This window comes from Sceloporus occidentalis, unplaced genomic scaffold (assembly GCF_023333645.1).
Source record: "Sceloporus occidentalis isolate IW3139 unplaced genomic scaffold, rSceOcc1.0.p SCAF_10, whole genome shotgun sequence".
NCBI classification, from domain to species: domain Eukaryota; kingdom Metazoa; phylum Chordata; class Lepidosauria; order Squamata; family Phrynosomatidae; genus Sceloporus; species Sceloporus occidentalis.
In genome coordinates this window covers 37,554,644-37,573,858 of record NW_028316990.1, presented here as the reverse complement: position 1 = coordinate 37,573,858, position 19,215 = coordinate 37,554,644, and positions in this window count along the sequence as shown.

Below are 19,215 nucleotides of genomic sequence, written 5' to 3'. Positions count from 1 at the left end.
TACCACATGCCCCAGAATTCCATAGCATGGAGCCATGGCATGCTATGGGATTGTGTCAAACTGGATTGTTTCTGCAATGCAGATGTGGCTTTAGAAATATTCTTCATCCATGGAGTGGTTCCCTGTCAAGCCTGATCTGGCCTTGAAATCCTTGTCCTTCCTAGACGAGACTCGAAAGCCTTTAAGGTCAAGCTGGAACTTTGCCTGTGTATAACAGTGGCCCCAGTGTCTGTGAAACTGACAAGCAGTAGATTCAGACTTCTCTTTCGCACAGCCTATAATTAACGGATGGAACTTGCTGCCACAAGATGGGCTGATGGTGGCCCATGGGTTGAGATGGCTACAAAAGGGAACTGAGGCACAATCCTAGAAGAGAAGGAAACATTGGATGGGTTTAACGTGAACGCAGGCGGGGAGAAGAGGTAAAACTGGAGAGATGGAGGTTGAACTGAATTGATCCTGCAAGTCATGTAACCTCATTGTATGATAATCTGAGTTGCTTCCCAGATGCTGGGGAAGTTGCCAGCTCTCAGTCCTCATCTCCCCTCCAGACAGGCAGCAGTTCCAACCTGAATGCCAGGAATGGAAATGCAAGCATGCCCTTGGGAGGTTCATCATTGGATCGCCATCTGTCCACCAGAAGAGACCCAGAAGCTGGTTTAACCGTTGCTAAAGGTGTCCTTGCATGCACCGTGGGCAGGTGAAAAGAACAAGATTTTGGCAGCTCCGAGACGTCCTCTACCATCACCCTCCCTTTATTTCAACTGTAGGCCAACTGAGGAGAGAAGATTCTCAAGACACTACTGAGATGTCCTTGCTTTGGTAGTATTCCAGACTGGAGAAGACTTCTTCTTGAGACCTTGAGGCCTTCATCGGAGACTGAGTGGTCCAACATACTGAACATACTGAACAAGGCTTTCTCAGTGGTAACACTCTGTTTTTGAAACTCACTTCTGCTGGAGCAACAGTGGGAATAAGTGGCCCTTGGAGTAGATGACCAATCGGACCACCCCCCGATCCCTCCCAGAGTCTCAAAAACGCATACCTTCCCAACATTTCTTAGGAAAAACCCAGGACGCATGTGGCCAAACGACATCAGAGTGCAGTCAAGGCAGTAAAGTTATTAATGGGAAAGAACAGGCAAGCAAGGAGATGCTGCAGCAGTTTGCTTTCACCTGAGCCCACTGGGAAAGGTGAAATTCACTCTTCCTCGCAACTTCTTCCTCTGAATTGAATGCAGACTACTAACTCAGTTTGCAGCAATTGGCGTAAGCTGAAAACAGGGAAAAGTAAGCAGCAGAGAAAGAAACCAGGGCACTTGAGAAGCAGCTGAAAAAAATGTGATGGGAGAGGATGAATGAGGACCACTCTTGACAAATGGGGATAGCTGGCGGGTATGCAGCCACTTTAAAAACAAAACCTCCTTTAATTAGCCGAAACATTCTTTTTCTAATGGAAAAAAAGCTTTCAAGGGTGTGCTGTTTTGCAGTTGAGCGCTGCTCCTGCCTTCCCGCCGCTCTTTCTTGATCATATGTGTTGTTGCTGTTGTTGAAGATGGAATGGGTTTGCAGCCTATTTGGTCTTGTTTTATCCAAGCATATGGACACGGTGTGCCTTTTTTATCCTCCCTTCCCTTCCCTTCCTCCGCCTCCCCCCCTCTTTTCCACTTGGCAGTTTTTAATTGAAGAGTAACTGCTGTGAAATAGCAGAGGGAAGGAAAGAGGGCTGCTAATTGCTTCCAATGGAGTGCAAGGGAGAGGAAATGGGTCTGGGGCATACAAACCAATGCGTTCCTGATGGATGGAGGCACAGAGAGTGGCTTTGCTCTTTTCCTTTGTGTTCCAACGCTTCCCCCAACAAGACTGGCCATAAATGAGATTGCTGAATGTTTATCTGCCAGAATTAGATACAGGAGGGAGAGGAGGCTGGCTCCTTTTTCTTTCCTGGGTGAGAAAGCAGAGCGCAAGCCCACCCAGCTTCAAAGGTTTTCAAGACTGGAAAGGAGGTTGCAGTGAGAGTCTTTGTGTTTTACTATGTATAAGTATATGTACCACACCTTCTAACATTTTAGATATGAAAACCAGGACACATGCGGCCAAGCAACATCTGAGCACAGTCAGGATGGCAAAGGTTACTGAAGAGGAAGAACACCTCTGTTCCGAAAGGCTGCAGCAGTTTGCTTTTGCCTTAGCATACTGGGAAGGGCAGGATTGATTATATATTGACTGATTGATCGACTGTGTAACCCACTCTCTTCCATGCCAGCATTCTCTGAAGATGGCAGCCGCAGATGCTGGGGAAATGTCAGGAAAAAACTCTTCTAGAACATGGCCACATAGCCTGAAAAACCCACAAAAAGAATGACACCTCACATATATATGCTTCTTACAAACACTTGAACCTAATACTCTATCATCCCTGTTTTTCCGCTGCTTTTAAAATGTCCCAGTTTCTCTCTCCTCCCCTCTACTTTCCCTCTCAAATAGGGCTTATTTCCATTGCTGCAAACTGAGTTCAAAGTGAAAAGACAGCAGAAGAAAAGGGAAAGCGCAGAATCTTGCCCTTCCCAGTAGTCTCAGGAAAAAGCAAACTGCTGAAGCCTCCCCTAGCTTCCATGTTCTTCTTCATTCATAACTCTTGCCATGTTGACTGTACAATGTTGTTGTGTGGACCCACAATTTGGTTCCCATCTGAGATGCTGGAGGGTATACTGTTACTATTTGGTAACTGTTATCTCTTGATAACCAAACGATTCCAGGGCAAAGGAGCTTATCCCAGAATACCTTGGTAGGTGGATGCCAAACACAATCTGTCTTAATCTCTAGAGATCCCCTAACCTACTGTTCCACCTTCACCCACTTTCGTTCTACCTCTTCTAGGCTTCAGCAAAAGCAATCGCATAATCACTGCAGCTAATCCCGGTTTCATGGTCCATCTCCTTTTGTTACCATTACAATTAAAATTCTCTCTTGGATCCAGACAGTTCACTCAAATGGATAGAGCCTCCCTCCATCTCAAAACACTGATGAGAAAGCTGGCAGGAATTAGTATCAGGGCATAACCCGAGTAGGAATGACCAGTTTTGCACCCAGGGCTTTGGGTGATGGGGAGACATAGCCCTCCAATTCTCCAGGTTGGGATCCTAATGCGACTCGTTCCAAGCCTTCCACAGTTGCCTTGTGTTGAGTATCAGAGGAAAAAGTACTCCAGCTAGCAGGCATCGCAATGCTAAATGCCTAGGTCCTTAAAACTGCAAAACATGGTCCATGGAAGTTTACTAGGCTAGTTCCTAGCTCATTCTTGTGCCAAGGTTTTCCAGGTGTGGGGAAATCTGATGATATAACTTACTGTAAATCTTTAAAGGGAAACTGAAAACCACCACCAAGCGAGGCTAAGATCAGTGTTAAGCCTTTCTCTTGCCTTCTGGGCGCCTGACTCGCATGCTGTTTTCCAACCTGGCAGCCAAAAGGATACCACAGAACAAGGAGTTGGCACCCTTTGAAGGATGGATTTGCTGGAAAGAGGGCATCAGCACAGCCATTAGCAAAATGCAGTCCGACAGGAAAGTCAGTTGGACACTGGGGCAGATTTCTTAATGAGAGCGATTCTGGCCGACTCTTTTGAAAGGGGCGGTTACATAAGAGCCTGAGAAGAGCATGGTTTGGCCCCTTCTTCTCCCTTTGTGACTCAAAATAGTAGCGGGTCATTCCTGGGGGAGCATCCAAATTTGGCTTTTGCAATCCCATGATACGACGGACTGCCTCGATTTACAGACACTTGACCGCTTCTGCCAAGGAGGGATTTAACTCACTAAGCCAAAGTCCTAACAACAGCTGTAGTTGGGAACTCACCAGGCCTTCATAAAATGAAGTAGATTCAAATTAGGAGGAAAGAGATTCTACAAGAAGATTGAGAAGACTGTAAGAGCTGTTCCACGGTGCAATAAACTGCCTTGGAAGGTGGTGGACTCTCCAACTTTGGGAGGATCTTTGAGCTGGTGTTGGATAGACATCTTTCAGGAATGGTTTATCTGTGTGTTCTTGCATGTTGGACACATTGCTCTTGTGACCCTTTCCAACTCTGATTCTATGAACGTTGAGAAACTGGAGCATGTCCAAAGGAGGGCGACTAAAATGGTGAAGGGTCTGGAAACCATCAAGCCCTATGAGGAACGACTTGGGGAGCTGGGGATGTTTAACCTGGTGAAGAGAAAGTTAAGAGGCACTATGATGGCCCTGTTTAAATATTTGAAGGGATGTCATATTGAGAAGGGAGCAAGCTTCTTTTCTGCTGCTCCAGAGAACAGGATGCGGAACAAAGGATGCAAGCTCCAGGAAAAGAGATTCCACCCCAGCATTAGGAAGAACTTGCCGATGGTTAGAGCTGTTTGACCACAATGCCAAACAGTGGAGGTTTTTAAAGTTTGGAGGTTTTCAAACAGAGGCTGGGATGGCCATCTTTTTGGGGTGCCTTGATGGTGTATTCCTGCATGGCAGAGAGTTGGACTGGAAGTTGGTGATACTGAAGATGGAGCAAGCTAGATAGGAAAAACCACCACCACCCCTCTCCAAGGCTTTAGACTTGATGGTTAATATTTGCAAAATGCTTCAAAATCTTCAACCAACCTCCCCCTCCAGAAAAACCCAGCAAGGTTCACTGGAGCCAGAGCAGGTGTTTGCTGTGAGTTATTCTTTTACTCTCTGACAGGCAACTGAGAAGCATTCGTTCTGTTCAGAAAGAAACAAAGCAATTTGGCAATCCCTCACCCGTGCCAAGCTGGGTGAATGAAGTCATTGCAGGTGGACGAGGTTGGCAAGCACCTGGCTGGGCTGTCGCCAAAAAAAGCAGCCGCATTAGACCCACCGTGTGTTGGAGAAGAGAGCGGGAAAGGGGTACCCTGGTGCTTTCAACTCCTTGGCTAAAGCAGAGCAAACAGTGCCTTTTCTTCTGCTATTGAGAGAGAGTTTGGCCCATAAAGGTGTGGTTACCTTCCATTTTTCACCTTTGGCATTTATTCTCAAGATTTCCAAACTCTGTATATCACCATAAGTCAGGAACCTGCCCAGTTTTCATCTGTGAAGTCGAGGGCTTTCACGGCCGGCATCCATAGTTTCGCATGGACTTTTTGGGCTATGTGACCGTGTTCTGGAAGAGTTTGTTCCTGACGTTTTGCCAGCATGGGGAAGATGCCAGCCACAGGTGCTGGCAAAATGTCAGGAATAAATTCTTCCCAAACACGGCCACATAGCCTGAAAAACCCACAAAAAACCACATCTGTGAAATGTTGGTGGATATGTCCCCGATGCCTAAAGAGGCTGTTACCTCCACACTTTCCCCATGACATGAAATCTGAGATTGATGCTTAAACCTTTATCTATTAACACGGTTAAGTGATTGTTTACTGTAGAAGGGGGTGAATGGGTTCATTGCATGGCCACGCGACCAGAGTCAGTTTGGGTGACAGATAGGGTGACCGAAGGCGCAATGCGGTGGACCACAAGTGACTGTACAAAGGGCAAAGGGAGAGGTGCAACACTGCAAGAGCGGGGATATTCTTGAAGATGGTTCTCGGCGCTTGCCTTTGTTCAACTCAATGAACTCTGGAACGCAAGTGCTTTTTCACCCATTGTGGGGCAATGGTCATAGAATGACCATAGAATTGTGCTGGAGGATGTATAAATGCCTAGAGAAATTCCTCTTTAGGAATCTCAGTGCAACTCTATGATCAACGTCTGCCAGACACAGGCCATAGAAATGTATAAATGCCTAGAGAAGTTTCTCTTTAGGAATCTCTAGGTCCTCCAGTGCAACTCTATGGTCAACATCTGCTGGACATTGACCACGGAATTGCACTGGAGGACATACAAATGCCTAGAGAAGTGTTCTTTCTAGGAACCTCTATGTCCTCCAGTGTGACATCTGGACGATGTTGAGCAAAGAGTTGTGTTGGAAGATGTAAAGATTTCTAGAAAGAACTTATTAATCAAATCCATGAATAATCCACGAAACAAAAGTCAAAGTCACAAATGTAGAGGGACAACCGTAGAGACTATAGCTTCATCTCCTTTCAGTTTCAGTTCAGCCAAATTAGTGAGGGGCAGATAATTCCCACCCAGAAGTAGTTTTTCCCTTTCCTTTTACTAAAAAGGCAGCTGCATTTTCAAGCCTCCATGAAAATATTCTCCTGTTAATACGGATATCGCAATCTCTTGTGTCAGAGATTTGGCTTATTCCACATGTTTGCTTCCTAGTTAACACAGAGGACACCTCTTGTTCCCATTCTATTATTATTATTTATTTATTTATTTATTTATTTTTAAGAAGCAAAAAGCAAGATAAAATGTTCTCTGCCTATCACATGCCAGGAAAATAACCAAAAAGGGGATTCACAAAAAAAGTAAATCAGGGACAAAGCCATGCCTGTTATCAATTTGCCCTCGGAAATTTGAATGTTTACCCACAAACGTCTGGGAACAAGCAAGCATTTATTTAGGTGCTGCCTTCTTTTTCAGCATGGCTTTGGTGGGGCTGCTGCAATTTCTCATCATCGTTCCGCTTTGCAATCTCTAATACGGGAACAATCAAGATATTCTCTGTATTTACCAAACGGTCAAAGCCGATAAGGAAGAATTGGCCGGGAGGAAAAGGACTGCCACGTGAACGGCCTTGGCGAGAAATGAACTCTTTTCACGGAAGAGCCTTTTTCAAAAGGCACGAGAAATTGTATTGATTTAATATGTTTTATTTATTTTTTAATAGAAACCGGTGTGCGGGTCCCTTGCTGTGACTGCCTCTAGCTATTCAAGGCCTTGGGAAAATCTACTCAGGGCTTGTCAGCCTGGGATGGATACAGGGAAAAAGAAAATTAGACCCCCGCTGGGGAGCATCAAAATCATAGAAATGTAGGCGCATTGTGCCAAAGGACTGCCTAGCTCTCCTGCTCCAGGTCAGAAGTCTGGAGGAGCAAAGCCACTCTGAGATGCTTTGGTGCCATAGAGAGAAATTAGTTTTGCGCCGCCGACTCGCGTGGAGGGCGCTCACACGTGTACGGCTCGCCCATGTGTAGGCTCGGCACACACAACCGATAGGTAGGCCGTGGGTGGCAATGAACATCTCCAGATTTGGAGGCTGTAATGTTGTTCTCAGGGGTTCTTTCCCCCCGTAAAATATCCAGACAGCGACTAGTGTCTTGTTGGTGAATTACGATGGCGTCCAGTGTGTCATGGCGGTTTGAGTGTTGGACTGCAACTCTAGAGACCAGGGTTTGGTTCCCAGCTCAGCCATGAAACCCACCATGGGCAAGTCACACTCTCTCAGCCTCAATGACAAACTTCCTTGGTCCAAATCTTGCCAAGGAAACCCCATGATAGGTTTGCTTTAGGGTCGCCCTAAGTCAGAAATGACTTGAAGGCAACCAACAACAACAAAGTCAGACTGACGCCAACGCAATTCACTTTTTGGCCATCGCAGATGTTGAAATTTGGTGCTGACTGCACAATATACAGCCAATGTGAGCTAGTAGTTTGAATGTTGAAATACAACTCTGGAGACCAGGGTTCGATTCCCAGCTTGGCCTTGAAAGCCACTGGGTGACTTTGGCCAAGTCACACTCTCTCAGCCTCAGAGGAAGGCAATGGCAAACCTCCTCTGAACAAATCTTGCCAAATACAAAACAAAACCATGATAGATTTGCCTTAGGGTCGCCATAAGTCAGAAACTATTTGAAGGCTCACAACAAGAACAACAGAGTACATAGCCAAGAACAAATCAAGCCTGAACCCTCCCTACAAGCTGAGATGACTAGAACCATGGAATCATAGAGTCGCAAGAGACCCCAAAAAGGGCCATTGAATCCAACCCGCTTCTGCCATGCAGGAACTCAGAATCAAAGCATCCCTGACAGATGGCCATCCAGCCGCTGTTTAAAGACCTCCAAAAAAGGTCTTGTAACACTCCAAAGAAGGTCTTTAAAATTTGTCCACATCCTGAGAACACACAACTCATTAGAAAAGACGTTGGAAGATGGAAGGCAGGAAAAGACTGCCTGGCGGGTGGATAAGCTCCATCAAGGAAGCCAAGGCTGCCCTGGGTTTGCAAGACCTGAGCAAACCTGGCCTGAGTTTGCAAGACCTGTGGATGACTTGGAGGTTGCTCATTCATAGAGGATCAACACAAGCCAAAGTCAGTGTGATGGCAGTTAACAACAACAACAACAACAACAACAACAACGAACACTGACAGCCCTCACATAGACAACAGAGGGAATTGTTACAGAAGAATCTAATCAAGGCTCTTCCGTTTCGCATCAAATTTGGCCTTCAAACGTATGCAACATAAGGACAATAGTATATTTGCTATCGTAAGTAACCCCATCTGAATAACTGTGGACTCTTTTCAGTATAGTTTTGGAGAGGAGTGCCAGAAATTTGCCAGAGGCTTCGCATCACCATAATAATAATTATTATTATTTCTTCAGGGACTTCTGGTGGCGAGCGATAAAACTAGACCAGAAAATCTTACTAATGGGTTTGCGAGTGCGAAACGTAAGTTAAGCATTAATTACGCGACTAAGGGATTGCATCATGTATCAGCTGATAATGACTCACAAATATTTGGGTAACTGAAAGGCCGGGGGAGAGGAAGCGTTACATAACCATAAATAGAAAGAAGGAAGCATTATTATTATTATTATTATTATTATTATTATTATTGTGGTTCAGCTCAACATAAAAGATAATTTATCTGGAGGAGAATAAATGTTATCTGTATTAATAGCCTACATCTAGTAGCACCTAGAATGATACCTTTTTGGAGGATTCCCAAAAGATTATATGTTTTTTGGCTTTTGTTTTATTATGATTCACTTCTTACTGTGTACAGTTCTTTTTTCCATTCAGTTGTGTCACAGAAGCTAACCACAATCAAATCCATAATAGAAAATAACTGATCTGCAAAACCCTTCATCCATCCTAGTTTTTGGTGCATATGATAATGATGATGATTACTTTTATCTTGCAGCGCATTCATGCATCAATCCTTCCCCTCCCACTATCCAAATCTGAGACCTGAAAGTCCTGCCATGCAATGGTTGGACAACTGCTTTGCTATACAAAAACCAGACCTCAAACAGAGCTATTTCCAACCCTGTCTTTATAGTCTTTTTCCTTTGAATACTGAGTCTCAAAGGACGCAAGTGCAGTATCATCTCCTACCATATTTCTAGGACACAATCATCTTTTGTTTATGATGCGGGTTTATGTGAGTCTTGAAGGCCAACTTGGGAAAGGGCTTTGTTGTGCCTTGGGTCTTGCAAAAGCTGGAGTTTGTCGGGGGATTTAGCTTTACAAGGAAGGCCCGGGGGTGGCGGGTTTTTGTGGTCCAGCAAGGGATTGTTTGGTCGGCACTTATCTATCTGAGGCTGTTTTGACGGACTTTGTGTTCTGCTGCTTTCACCTCAAATGCTGATACGGTGGTGGAGAAATAGTCTTTGTGGAGATTAAGGCTGGTTGCAAAACCAGCCCAGGGTCGCTCGGACGTGTAATGCACAGAAAGTGCAAACGTGGGGAATGGGAGTGGGAATGGGGGGGACAGAACTGACTCGAGGAAAGGATTTGGGCTTAGTCTACAGGTACAGGAGTTGGCATGAGCGGCAGCGGAGTGTAGTGGTTTGAGTGTTGGACTACGACTTTTAGAAACCAGGGTCCGAATCCCAGCCAGGACATGAAAAAGCAATGTGTAACGTTGGACAAGTCACACTCTCCCAGCCTCAGAGGATTTGCAATGGCAAACCCCCCTCTGAGGAAACTTCCCAAGAAGACCCTATGACAGGGCCTGCTTAGGGTCGCCATGTCCATTGTTTTATGTGGTTAGAGTGAAAGAAAAAAATTAAAAGCATTTAAATTTTTTAATTACATTAAAATTAAATAGTTTTTTGTGGGTTTTTTAGGCAATGTGGCCATGTTCTAGAAGAGTTTCTTCCTGACGTTTCACCAGCATCTGTGGCTGGTGTCTTCAGAGAATTCTCTGAGGATGCCAGCCACAGATGCTGACGAAACGTCAGGAAGAAACTCTTCTAGAACATGGCCACATTGCCTAAAAAACCCACAAAAAACTATGGATGCTGGCCATGAAAGCCTTCAGCCATAGCCCATTTTTGCCAAAAGTCAAATGTTTGGGGAACAATGGTGTCACCCCGCTTTGGGTGTTCCCTGGTGCGGTCTGGACTCTCTGCACCTTCCTAGTGATGCCCCTAATGGGCAGCATGCCACCAATATCAGCCATAAGTTTGCTTTTTCAACCCAAGGAAGCTTTCAAACCATTGGCGATTTTGAAGAGGGGAAACTCAAGAGGAAACTGCAGTTTCAAGAAGTGGTCCAGTTGGCTCTTTCAGCTTCAGAGCCAGCGAGCGGCCACCAAGGAGACCCTCTCCCTTGTTTCCACCCGATGTGTTGGGACAGGGAAGATGTCCTCCCCAGAAGATCTCAAAATGTTCCCATGTTCACATGGGAGAATGTTCAGATAGCATGTACCTGAGCCACATAGCAGTGTGGAATAGTGGTTTGAGTGTTGGATTATGACTCTGGAGATCAGAGTTTGCTTCTCTGCTTGAACGCTGGGAGACCTTGGGCAAGTCCCACTCTCTCAGAGGATTTGCAATGGCTAGCCCCCTCTGAAGAAACTTGCCAAGAAAACCCTATTCGACAGGTTTGCCTTAGGGTCGAAAGTGACTTGGAGGCACACAGCAACACCAACACAATTCCTCTGCCACCTGCTAGTCAAGCTTTGGACGAGCAATCTGCTTTTCCTCTGCCCTCTTCTTTATCAATGCCTCATTTTGCAACCCTGAAAAGGAGACCAAACATTGATTGTCAATGACCCAGCCTTGCAAAGATTGTAAAACCTGGAGCAGAAGAGAAAGTACAGGACGTGAAGTTATCCCTCGGAGAGGCAGCTTTTAGGAATGGGAGATTAAAAAATTTGGCCAGATAAACCGCGGTGTGCAAATTTGCTTAACGTCCAAGTGTTGTTACTGGCATTGTTTAACTATAACTTTTGGTGCAGACTGCCTCTGTGTTCTGTACATTGCGGGGGCCAGAGGCAGGAGAAGGTTTTGTTGCTCTGAATAGTTTGATCCTACCCTGAGGCCCTGTACTTTCTGGCAAGTCACAAAACAAACTCTTTCCAGAACAGGAGGGAAAACTTGACACCTGAGGAATGATGGATCCGGTTCAGACTGACTCTGAGTCGCTCTCTGCTGGGATCTCTCTGGTTTCTTTTGGGAAATGCCAGCTGGGTATAAAAATTGTGTCATCAATATGTTGTGCCACTAAGTCTATTATTTATTATGATGATGAGCACATGTCCTGTATTTTGTACGGAAGAAAACAGGGACAGATTTCTGTTTTGTTGCTGTGTGCCTTCAAGTCGTTTCCGACTTATGGCAACCCTATCATGGGCATTTCTTGGCAAGTTTCTTCAGCAAGGGCTTGCCATTGCCCTCCTCTGAGGCTGAGAGAGTGTGGCTTGCCCAAGGTCACCTAGTGGGTTTACATGGCCGAGCTGGCATTCAAACTCTGGTCTCCTGAATCCGAATCCAGTGCTCAAACCACTATGCCATGCCTCTATGGATCATTGACTGAAGTGACAACACATCATAAAAACTCTACCCTTCCAATTGTATTCATTTACTGTAAGGTGAATCCTAAGGCAACCCTATCATGGGGTTTTCTTGGCAAGACTGTTCTGGGGAGATTTGCCATTGCTTTCCCCTGAGGCCAAGAGAGTGTGACTTGCCCAAGCTCACCCAATTGTTTTATATGGCCAAGCTGGGAATTGAATCCTGGTCTCCAGCATCATAGTACAATGCTCAAACCATGACATGCAACTCCCTAAATCCCAATGATGCTTGGGGCCTCTGGGAATTGTACTCTGAAAAATTACCTTTTCCAAGATCTGGGAGTTTCTAGGAGTTATAGCCTGAAAAACAAACTGTTCTAAGTCCTGGGGGTGCTATGTTTGGACACACTTCACTGCAAAAGTGACCTTACTGAAGGGCCAGGATTTCATTCAGGAGTTATCTTAGGTCCTCAATGAATTGTCATTCCCATAAACAGTAAAAACTTTGGAGAAGTATCCAAGTGGACCAAGAAATCCTGGAAGAGTTACTGCTAAGGCAAGAGCATCTTACACAATGATCTTGTGATCTTTCATTGGTCCCACATGAGACACTGAGATGCGCATATATATATATATATATATATATATATATATAAATTTTTCAAGGAGTGATAGTCATCTTGGGCTGACTTAAGCCGACAATTTGACCACGAAGCCCACTTAGAAGCAGTTGCATAACCGTGAGCCTTTCAGTCCGGGAAAAACAGCGAATGCCAGTCTAATTGGCAAAATGCTAAATCTAACTCTCCCTGGTTTTACCCAGATTTTATTAAAAGCTTTCCTCCAATCCTTCCTTCAGGCTATAGCTACAAACCAATCACCAGCTTGTTAATTAACAAGGTATCTTCACCCTCGGGGGACTCTTTCCGTTGTTTTTTCCATGGGTCTTTTCAATATTTTGGGGTTTTATAGCGGAGAGTAAAAGGCAAATCAGGATTAAACCAGCTTGTATGGAGAAGCCCTGCCAGATCAAGTCCAGAGCTGGAAAGTTCTTGCCTTGACTGGCACCATTCGGTTGGCATGACGCTCTTGACATTTTGCAAGGAAGAGGTTGGTACATGCCAAGAAACGAGTGCAGCCTCCTGATTTTTATCATTCTCCATTGTCACCATCACATTTTCTTCAAACCGTGGCCTTGTGTGTGTAGCTCTGTGATCCCACTGTTGACTGCCATGGCTCCATCCATAAGAGTCTTTATTATTCATCACGATGAGCACAAGTCCTGAATGCAAACTGTTTTGAACTGAGTTTGCAGCAGTTGAAGTAAGCTGAGGGCATCTTTTGGGGGTGCATTGATTGTGTATTCCTGCATGGCAGGGAGTTGGACTGGCTGGCCCTTGGGGTCTGTTCAAACTGTACGATTCTATGACTCGATGAACATGTGCACGCTGAAGCATGAACCTTCACATCTCTGCTATTGAATAACATGGGGCGCGACTGGAACGTACCCTTCACCGAAAAGGAAGGCCCACTATACTATGAAAGAGCCCCTGCCTTGCAAGAAACGTTGAACGGTTCAATTGCCCCTTTGGAAGAATGAATGGTTAAAGTGTTTCATTGGTTAAATCTCCTCTTTGGGTAGAAGGGGCGCATCTTGATCCTGAAGGCATTTAGTGGAGATCCTCACTTCCCCAATGCCCTACATTTGCTCTCCAAAGCACTTTCCAAATCCCAATTAAGGCCAAATCTTTTATTTCCCGCTCAACTGAAAATGGTGCGTCGCTGTTATTTCACATCTTCTTTGCCCAATGACCTAGTTCTCCCCGAAGCCTAACGGCGACACACCGTTCCATTTAGACACTCCAGACCATTACTTCAAGGCTCGCTTTATAGGGCCGAGAAGAACTCAATCCGGTCAACGACCAGCACTTCTCATCTTTTCATCGATCGCTACCAAATATACCTACGGTTTTGTTGTTCCTCAGCCTCCACTTCCACTTACTAATTTTCTTCCAAAGTCTCAATTAAAGTTTAGGTACCTTTAATTAACGTGCAGATCCAATATCAGAAAAATCAAGGCTGTTAAGTTACAGGCAAAAACCTATTGGGTTATTTTTGTGCGTGGATATGTCGTTCTTTTTAGCCTTGTTCTCTTTCTTGGAGATGAGTTTTACAACTCCAAATTGACTTTAATACAAAAAATGAAAACTCCATACACAGTAAAGCAGTCTCGAACCAAATTAGCAAATAATAAGGCTTGCCTTATTATCATGTGGGCTTTCTCGGTTGGTTTTAAAGGTAAAGAGGGGAAAATAAAGTGAATTATGTGCAGGTCTGGCACAAGGCGGACGTTTGGCTTGATCTGTTTTGACTGTTAAATGAGCATATTCTGTTATAAAAGAGGGAGACTTTACTACCGATGGGTTGAGTCCATTAAAAAAGCCATGGCCCTGAATTTGCAAGAGCTGACCATCCAGATGTTGAGGGACTACATCTTCCAGCTGCTCTTGCCAGCATGGCCCACAATGAATGCTAGGAGTGGTAGTGCAACAACATCTGGATGGGTACTTGATTTCCACTCCTGAATTAAACAACAAAATAAGGAAGAAAGGGAGGAAATCCATGGGAAAAGGTCTTATATCTATTAATATCTATTAATATCCAAGTTATATTTGGCCCTCGTAAAACCAATAAAACCAAGACCATTGGGGAAACAGTCCCCATGGATACCAAAATCCGTGGATGCTCAAGTCCCATGAAGTCCAATAGCATAGTGAAATGGTGTTCCTTATATCAAAGGGCAAAAAGAAACTCTGCTTTGGGAACTTATATTATTTTTGAATAGTAAAAACTTTCCTATCTCTGGATTCTATGCATTAAAAATTGTTCTAACGCTGGTGGTTAATGCGCACCGTCTCTGGACTTTTCTGGCACACATACCATGAAATCCCACAACTTGTTTCCATCTTCTCGGTCTGGTCTTTAACTAGTGACTCTATCTTATGGAAGTGTTATATCTAACTTATACTTCATCTCCAGGATCTTAAACAAGAATAGAAATGGTCGCAGCTTAAGATAGTTGCTGTTTCTGCCCTGTGTCCCTTAGTCCAGTTTTTCAGATCTCTGTGCAAAAGGTACATGGGAATGCTTTCTGATCAAACTGTGGAGGAATGAGAGGACGAATGAACTGGAAATTGCCACAAGACGGATTGGAGGTTGTATATTATGCTAGAGGAAGGACTGTTCAGGACATTTCCCCTCTGTTATATATCTATAGTCTTGTTTGCCAGTTATGATGGACTCCGGTCTCTTTTATCATCCATTTATGACCTCTTGCTATGGACCAGAGTTGGTGATCTTTGGCACTATTTGACAATTGCCCATTTAATGCCTGTGTGAAACCCTGAGGTGCCATGGCTGCCAGTTAGAGCTGGCAATATTGGGTTTCACGGATGAACCATCTGACTTGGTTTAAGGGCGTCCTCCTAAATTCCTGAGCAAAAAGCCTCCGGTTGGATCCCAAATGCCTTCTTCAGGGCATGATAGTTTTAAAAATCCTGGAGAGCTGTTGCTGGCAATCAGTGCTGGCATTCCTGGCCCAGGGTCCAACTCCATAAAGACAGATTGTCATGTTATTGTGTAACGGCGCATTCCTCGTTGCCCTCTGAATTGCTTTTTTGTGTCCCGACGCACCTTTTAATGAAGCGTAATAAACGCAGGCCATAAAGGCAGCCTTGCCCGGAAAGCCTGGGACAATCTCTAAACCCTTTGCAAGAGTTTTTCTTTCTGAAACCTCTCACAGATGAGCAATGATGATGAATATATTGGCTTAATGGGTTTGCTGTTCCCAAAGAGCCTGATTGATAACCCCAATCGAGTGGCCAGGACACGGTGTTAACATTCCCCTCTCTTTATCAGACCCGGTCTGTGTTTCACAAGAGGCAAAGCTACTGCGGATATTGTCCTTTATCTGTCCTCGTTTCGCAAGGGCCTGCGCGGGAGACATATTTACTTTACTGAGACCATATAGACCCCTGTGGCACCTTGCAACAGGCTGATCACACTTGCGATGTGGGCACCAGGTTAGCCACAGCTACAATATATTTCGGTCATTGACCAATATGTAAATACTGTAATGAGTACTATCATTAAAACAAGGAGCAAGGTTAACCTCTGCCATCTAAACCAGGCTAACTTTACCTCCACTGACTGGTAAAACTGAAACAGAGGAGCCTTTGACACTGCACTCTTTCTTAGATAAAATGTTGTTGTTGTTGTTGTTGTTGTTGTTGTTGTTGTTGTGCCTCCAAGACCTTTCCGATTTATGGCGACCCTATCATGCAGTTTTCTTGGCGCGATTGGTTCAGAGGAGGGTTTTTTTGGGTTTTCTGGGCTATATATGGCCATGTTCTGGAAGAGTTTATTTCTGACGTTTCGCCAGCATCTGTGGTTGGCATCTTCAGAGAATTCTTGCTAATGTTTAGGTGGGATCCCTTGTAAAATCAGCCTTCCTTATCCATGGATTTTTTTAATCCACAGATTCAAGCACCCGCGGCTCGAAGATATTCCAACAAGGTATAAATTTCATACAGCAAACTTTGATTTTGCCATTTTATATAAGGAACACCATTTTGCTATTATGCCGGTATATTCAATGAGACTTGAGCATCCACAGATTTTGTTATCCACGGGGGGAATCCTGGAACCAAACCCCAGCAGATAACAAGGACCCGCTGTAATTTGAATCCACGGCTTCTCATTTCTAATCTCTGTCCCATTGGTCCTTTTTTCCTACTTTGTGAAAGCTGGCTTCCGACGCTGCAAAGCTGACGCAGGCTACAGTTAAAGTTGTGGCACCAAAAAGGAGGGAAAGGGGCTCTCCGTGGCACATGACGACAGCCTTGCGTTGGCCCCAGGTCTCCAAAGGTTGGAGTCTGTCACTCTAGGGCTTCCCTATGGCCCTGTGCCTTGTCATCCTTTAACCCCAGGGATTATTTGGTTGTCTTTTCGCAAAGTGCCCACGTCAAGAAGCACACGTCTGGCGTTGTGAAATCTCCTTCCCAAGAGGTGAAATTTTCAAGAAAGAGGGCTGGTTGGTTGAGATTGAAGCAACAGGTCTCTCTCCGCTTGCTGTCTGGTTAATTCCCAGTAGCCTTGACATTTCTCTGATAAGGACAATAGCCTCTTTAGAGACAGATAAGCTAAGTTTGGGCTTTTTCTCTCTCCTTCCTGAGCAAAGCTCAGAATTTACTCTAGTCTGCCCTTGATTTTTTGGAAGAGATTTCACCTCCATCCCCCTTGATCCTGAGATAAATTCCATCTTGGACAGGTCCATCTTGATAAACTCCATCTGGGCTTCCTTTCCCACCTGCCGTGACTTTTCACAATATTGTTTTTGCCCTGGAGCAGGAGATTGCTTTCACCTTTCCTCCTTTTCAAACAAACTCGGTTCCCCTTTGGACTATAAAGATACCTGTCCCAGGTGTCGGTTTCCGTGCAAAGAGCAGCGGCCGGCTCTTATCAGACTCACTGGCTTAGTTCTTATCTTTATTTCTGCTGCGGGTCTCTCTTGTTGTATACATGGCATGCTTGGCTTGAGATCTTATGGCAGAGGAAGGCAGGGTGCTGAGGAAGGGAAGGAACTGAGCTGCGAACTTGATGACCAAGAAAGCTCTGGCGACTGTTCGCAGGCTGCAATTTGGTTTCCCGATGGAAAGGACAGAGAATTGTAAAGTCAGGTCACGGTTACAGCGGAAATGGATTGCCTTCCGCACCCAAACTCTCCCACAATTTCTCAGCTTGCAATGAATAGTCTCCAAATATTCATTGATGGTCAGCTGCTGGCCAAGGTGGACTTCTCATTGGCATCTGAAGAGTCACCGGTCGTAAAATGAAGGGTCTATTGCACAATGCAAATAAGAGCCAGTGTGTTGTAGTGATTTGAGAGACAGAGACCAGAGTTCAAATCACAGGATGCCTTGTGTTCTTTGCTTAAAAGGGTGCAACCAGTGTAGTGTAGCGTAGTGTAGTGGTTTGGACTAGACCTCCAAGGGAGCATGGTTCGAATCCCCACTCCACCATGGGAACCTCCTGGTGACTTTGGGCAAGCCACACTCTCTCAGCCTCAGAGGAAGGCCATAGCAACCCTCCTCGGTGGATTTCTTGCCAAAGAAACCCAATTTATTTAGAGCCACTGTGATATAGTGGCTTAAATATGGGACTAGGACATGCACACTACTCCAAAACAACCCAGATTTCCCAAGCCTTCCTGGGGGAAAGGTGAGCGCAAATGAGCCAATGGCTCTGTAAATACTCCACTCAAGTAGCAACCCAGGCAGAAAGGAGCAATTTATTGTTCTAATGGCTCGATTAAATCCGGCTTTTGTGTGCTCCAACCGGTTAGTAGGGAGTCCGGCTCCAGGTTCTGGTCCTCTCTCTCTACATACTCTGGTGTGCACAAAGGTTAATCGGTTTCACGTGTCTGAAATCTCTAAATCCAGCCTTCCTAAAACCTGGCGTCCTTCAAATGTGATGGACTACAGTGCCCAGAATCCTTCCAAGTGGCGATGTGACCAGTTCCCAGACTTTCCCAGTCAGTTGCAGGACAACAAACTGGGAAAGGGGGTGGTCAGCTGTGGTTGTCCATGTTAGCCCCCCAAGGGACCTGTGGACTGCACAAACCCCACTGCAAAATAAGCACCAGTTTTTTTGCCCCCAATGCCCACCAAAGGCAACTGGGCGCATTTTCACCATGTATTTAGGATCTTGCTATAGGTCATTTGAAACCCAGAAGAGGACTTTTGCCAAAACAGAAAGTGACCAGAAGTCACTTCTGTTTTTTAAAAAGGTCTTTTCCTGGGCCTAAAAATGACCCAGTGGTCCCAGAACATGCCCCTATAAAGCAACAAAGAGGGCATTCTGGGGCAAAATAATACTTTTGCAACAATAAAATTGATTCTTAGGGGTCCCTAAGGGCTACAAAGAGAGCTCTCGGGGGGAGCAAGCAGTCCACAAACTGCACTTTGCCCCTACCCCTTGCTCTAAAGTGCCTTATTCTTCTTTGCCGCTCTTACAAATGCAGGAACGGAGGCGGTTTTTGAAAAGGCGAGAGTCGCCAGTCTTGGTCTACTTCTGTTTACTTTCTTCCTCTTAACCCAGGCTGAGAGTCAAGCTGGAATAAGTAGGTCAGTTTCGGCTGCCGCTCTCAGTCATAAACCTATCTCAAAACGAAATAAAACTGGCAGGGCTTTCTTTTCATGGGGAATAATGTTTTTGTGCATGTTCCTATCTGTGTTTACAGAGTGCCTGGCACTTCCACCTTGACTAAGATTCATGCCAAATAACCAAGCTCTGGCCATGAATATTGGCCAAGGTGGAAGTGCCAGGCACTCTGTAAACACAGATATACTCATGTATAAGTCTAGAAATTTTAGCCAAACAACTGACCCACATAGCCTGAGTCAACTTATCTATGGGGTTAATATAAGTGCCATACAGTGAGCCCTCGGTTTAGTTCCAAAACCTCCTGTGGATATCAAAATCCATGGATGCTCAAGTCCCATTATATGCAATGGAAGAGTAAAAGGGTGTCCTATAAAA